Source organism: Drosophila kikkawai, chromosome 3R (genome assembly GCF_030179895.1).
Source record: "Drosophila kikkawai strain 14028-0561.14 chromosome 3R, DkikHiC1v2, whole genome shotgun sequence".
NCBI lineage: Eukaryota > Metazoa > Arthropoda > Insecta > Diptera > Drosophilidae > Drosophila > Drosophila kikkawai.
In genome coordinates this window covers 22,048,589-22,054,588 of record NC_091731.1, presented here as the reverse complement: position 1 = coordinate 22,054,588, position 6,000 = coordinate 22,048,589, and positions in this window count along the sequence as shown.

The following is a 6,000-nucleotide window of genomic DNA, read 5'->3' as shown; positions in this document are numbered from 1 at the left end:
CCATCGATGCAGCTGTTTGCGCTGCAATTTGGGTCATTTGAATCATATGCATAAAGTTCCTCCACGTCGTCGTCTTTAGTAGCTTCCCACAATTGCACATTTTCCCTGTGATTCCGATTCCGAGCACACACATCCAATGATTCGTTTGGGGAAATTTTTGAAAAGAGTCCCAGAGAAAGGTTAAACAGGAAACAGAGACCGTACATCAAAATAAAAGTGGCTGCGAAATGGCAACAAATTTGCAGCTTGTTGCTGTCAGCGGTTCTCAGCTATCAGCTTGCAGCCATAGCTGGACACCGAATCCCCAATTCCCGGGATCGGATCCCAGCTCCGGCTCCATCTCCAGGCTCCCTGGTTATCAGATACGCCGCGAGATGTTTCTAATTTATGTGCAGCAACAACGAAACATCTTATCAACAACTAAATGACACAGCCGCTTAAGTTACAAACACGCAAAATCCAAGGCCCCAACTCCAGGAGGGAACCTGGTCTCTGGTCTAGGAAGTGGACTTGGTGACATTGACACTGAGGCTTTCAATTGTGGCGCTCGCGTATCGAATGCATATCGTGCAATGGAATGGCAACTCTGAGCCGGTAAGACAAGTTTCGCGAATTGCATCAGAGTTTGGCCAGAACAGAACGGTTACGGAGCACGGCACAGAGTGGAGTGGAGTGGTGTGGAGTGGATTGGAGGACAGGGCCATGGCCATGGCCATTCCCGATCCAATATGATGTAATAAGCCTTCGGATTGGAGCCCGTTTGCCTGCAGCGAGGGGCGATCAAAAGCGCATTAAAAAAATGTGGCAAAAGTAAACAGATGCAGAGAGGCCAAGATGAAAGTGCACTGGAAAATTTTTAATAAAGTTAAATTATTTATAACATTATGGTTTTTACCCAAAACTGACTTACTTTCTATGAACTTGTGAGATTAAAAAAAAAATAATATTTTTATGATGATCAGCAAAAACAATAAACAACAAATACAAATTTATTTAATAATAATAACTGTCTAGCAGCTTATAGATTTATTTCTATGAAAGTAGCTACATATGAACAGGAAAATATTAATAAGATATCCCTTAATTAAGTTGAAAAAATATAAGTAACTGGTAAACTGGTAATCTTTTCACTGATTTGGCCATTTTTCCTAGTGCATAATCCCGGCAAAGGCAACATAATTTGCCATTTTAATAAATGCAACTAGCTCTAAAAATAGCCACGAGCCTAAGCAGCGAAAATGTTGCCTCACTGGTTGCCTGGTTGCCTGGTTGCCTGGCTGCATGTTGCTGCTACATCAACTGCCATCCGTCGCCGTCCTCCGTGGAGTTCCGCATCTGATTCGGAGATTCATCGGGCCCAGAAATCCTCAGGCGAAACTGAACTGAAACAGAAATGGATGCCAAGCTCTCTGGGAAGCTCTGCGGCCGGCGGAAGTATTAGCAGAGCAACCTGTTGGTCATGCGCAATTACTTCGATTTGAGAATGCTGTCTGCACTTTAGATAACGAAAAATAACTGGATAGTGTCGAGTGCTGGACTCATGTTTATAAATAGCAGATGCGCCGCATCTGAATCACTCAGCCGGCGATCATCGGCTCTCATCCCCCAGCCCATACCATTCCCATCCCAAACCCAATCCCATTCATGAGGCGGGAGCAAAGGTTTTAGAGATAACTTACTACATCCGCCAGTCAGTGCGGTAATTAATGATGGAACTCACTGAGCACTGAACCTGCTGTTTTATTGGCGGTCTGAAAATAGCAAAAGCGTGATTCAATTAGGCGGTCAATTGCTGCACGGGGAAAAAATGTACCTATTAGATATTAGTTAGGCATTTATCCATCGATAAAGTGCATTAAAATTAATTTAAGCTATTATTTATATCGTTAGAATGTTGATTAAAGCAAATACCTGACCTGAATTTGGGTAACATATGTTCTCAAGATCATTTTAGGTGAAAGACATCGAAAGGGCGTGACATCTTTAGAAAAGACTGTTTGAAATCTGCAAGAACTTCTGGAAAAGATGCAGACTATGAACACCTTTTCTATTAGTTTTACTTATCTTATTTTGTGTATCTATGTTAATCAACCTCCTTATAAATATTTTTCTTTCAGTGTTTAGAATGAAAATAGCCAAAGCATGATACTATTAGGCAGTCAATTGCTGTTGAACTGTTAATTGAGTTTGCTGATTTTTCGCTCGTCGTCTGTTTGCATTTAAATTGTCTCATTTGCCCAGATTCCAGTCACCAGTCATCACTTACCAGTTACAGACCCGATCCCAGACCCATGCCCATTCCTCATTCCCCATTCCCCTATCCATTCCCATTCCCTGCTCCGCCCGCGGGCAAGTCGAGCGGCAAAACAATTGACACAGAAAGCAAGCCAAAAAGCGCCTAAGCGCCACTCGAATGACCAGTTGGCTTTTGGCCACAACAATGTTGTGTTAGCTGTTTGCGAATGCCGCCGCTTCCACCACAAAAGCCAAACACTTGACGCCTGAAGAGCCCCAGCCGTTCATCCATTCCTCGCGTGCACTCTGCAAATGGGTCAGCCAATGGCCAAAATCTCAAACGGCCGCCTTGCCGCCTGGGTTCAATTGCTCCAGCAGCTCCTGGCCAAGATAACTAATGAAAATCCCTGATTATCGGGCCGGGGCACGTTGCGTGCCGGCCAGCAGGTTGCACAATCTCCCACACTAATCTGCTCAAGTTGGTCTACTGATTTATTTCTTTCGGCAGCCGCCATCAGTTCATTCATTAGGCGTGCGTGAGATGCCAAATTGGTGATCGCGTTGGCGAATTTGAATCGCAAATTTTTGGCCGTTAATCAATCAACATTATATTGTTTAACAATCCGGCTTCCGAATGTGTGTGTGCTGTACCCATCATGATCAGTCGACAAATTTCGTTTACAAGGTGAGCTAATGCATTTGGGGAGTTAAGCATGAGAAGTACAGAGGTAAAGCTACTCGAGCTTCGTCTCACGGAATGTGGGACTTCAGATAAGGGTCTTGGGAGGATATTATCTCTTGAGCAAAGGCTAGAGGAAAATTTATAATATTACAAGTAATTAATAGACATTTTTTTAAGTATAAATAAATATAAAAATCTGTAAAAATATATGAACTATCTTATTATTAAATCAAACATAAAATCTTTCTTAAAATCTCTTCTCGATTGATTTCTTGATCCACATCGATCTGCAATCAAGTATTTTTATTAATTGGCAAAAAGTCAGCCAACCGTTAGCATCGCGTTAATTGCGAAAACGATTGGCTAATTGGATTGCACTAAATCAAAAATTCTACCGCCATTTGTTTGTTTAGATTCTTTTGGACCTGGCCGGACAATTGCCTCGAGATATTGAAGATATCGCCGAGCATTCTACGCCATGAGATCGTTTAGGCGATGGGTTCTGGACAAAAGAAAGACGACCTTCAAGCGAAAGCGGCTAAAGGCCGCTTTCCACGCGTCCACTAAGTCCATAAGCCTTTTAGCTCTGCAATTGTTCGCGAGCGCTGCGCCCAATTCTTACTGACAAAACACAGCGAAAATCGCAGAATTGCGAATAGCAAAGCGGTCTAGAAATGAAAGGCTTTTGATTTTTTGGCTAAAATATGTATGTTGCCTTGCCCATTCAGGTGAGGCGATGGAGAAGCTTTCACGCCATCGTTGGGGTAGACAAAGCCCCGGCCGGCTATCTAATTTATCTCAATCGCTTTTTATTTAAATTGAAAAACTCAAACGAATCACTCGGTGGGCCAGCAGCATAAACGGCTTACTACGGATTTTAATGTATGGAAATATACAATTTCACGCGATTAGCATCTGAATCGACGCGAGGCAGGCGACAACACTTGCTATACCTCCACCGAAAGATCGGAGTCTGTTTTCGGGTATCTCCCGGAGTCAAAACACGGAAAATAAATATTTGGGATATTTTATAATCAATTTAAAATGATATCTCATTAGAAAATGCAGTTAAAAGTCTTGTTAAATGGTTAATAAAAATTATATAATAATCAAAAATAATTTACTTCTTAAAATAACTATAGAATTCTCAGAACCAAACACTATCAGTACTCAGGTGCTGCAGTTTCTTTTAATTTAAAATATTTTATATTTATTATTATTCAAAACTTTTTCTCTCTGTGCCTCACAGACGTTTCATTTAATTTGTGAGCCTTATCAATGTGGTCAATGTTGTGAATATATGTTTTCGGCTTGTTTGGCGGGCAATTTTATGCATTCATTAATTAACACGGAGAGCGGCCAGTTCGGTCGGTCAGTTCGTTAACCCACCGAATTGGCAGTAGCGGCGTCATCATCCATATAATTTGGTGACATTTTTAAGGCATTGCTTGGGCTTTGTTGTAAATACGGTTTTTATAGCTACTAAAAGTATGATCGGGTGGATTAAGGGTGCCGTTTGATGGTTATTCTGGGGTGTTAAGTGCCCCACCAGGGGCTGTTAAAAAAAAGAAAGAACCTCATTTAAAACAAAAGACTTAGAACACGAACTTGATGGCTGTTTTATTGCAACTTATTGTGACTCACTCCGGCTGGCTGTTAAATCACATTAAATATGAACTGCTATTTATGGCTGCTTAAGTTACCAATCCTTTATTTAGCAGGTCGTTAGCCTGCTTGAGAAAATGCTGAAATGTGAAAAAAACATTACAAATATATAAATTATTTTTGTACTTATTTAAAACTATAATAGTTATAAGTTATGATCCTCAGATTTAAGCTCTTCCTTCCCATGGGTAAGACCAGTTTCTTGATAATTTCCTGATCAAGACTACAAAATATTATGATTCACAATAAATAACTAAGTAGATAAATAACATTATAGAACCTGCTGGTGGTGCTGCTACCTTAAGCCCCCATTGGGTTGTAGAAAAGCCTCTGCAAACAAAAGACTTAGAACACAAACTTGATGGCTATTTTATTGCATCTTTAGCGGACTCCCTAAAGAGCCATATTAGGAGCATTAAATATGAAGAGCTATTTGCGGCACATGGCAATGAAAAGTTCCCAAAGTCCAGGTCGTTAGCCCGTCCGGTTGCGATTTATCAGGGAATCCGTTCCCAAACCGACCCATTGGTGGCCATTCCGTTGTGAAACTGGGATAAGAATCGGCCAAAACGGTGCTTCATCAAGTCAACGACTTGCTCTCCGGTTTTTCTTTTTATTTTAGTTTTTATTTTTTGTTGTTTTGGGGCGTGTCAGCGATCTAGAAATGTCGCCCTCCCCAGCGGCGCTTTGTAATGCAAATTATTTTTGTAATCAGTTTATAAATAGTCTTATGCGACTGTGGGGGGGGGGTCGACTGGGAAAAAATACAAATACGTAGCAGGTTGAGTTCCGCTGACTCACGACCTGTGGCTATGATCTATGCAAATCCCCGGTCAAGTCAGCTCAGCGCGGCGGCAATGGTTAATTTTTTAAACGCGGAGTAAACATAATAGCAATTAAGCAACTTGGCAAACAAATATCTTCATAAGCATCTGATAAATGGAGGCTCAAAAAACAAGATTCTGCGTCCCTGACGGAGTTCTTGTTCTTGTCTTTTGAAACGGAACGGCTTACAGGGAATTCATTAATTTCTTCTGTTTTCGATATTTTGTCATCAATCAGAAATAACTTTCAACGCACGCCAATTCCTTCAATGCTCAATGAGCCAAGCCAAAAGCTAAGACAACCATTTGTGGGTTTTGCGGATTTTTGTGCTTTTCGGTTTGAATATTTTTCTCTCAACATTTGCGATTAATGATTATTCGGCTGACTGAGTGACTGCTCTGCGAACTTCATTAATTGTTTTATAAATATGCCGAATTAATTAATTTAAAATGCCATTAATTACGTTTTAATAACTCATTTCGAAGACAAAGAAAGCAATAAATTCCAACAGTTAGTTGAAATTACCAGAAATACGCAAATAGAAATAGGAAAGAGAATTGAGAAAGTTCCAGCATCGGTTTTTTGGCGAAAGA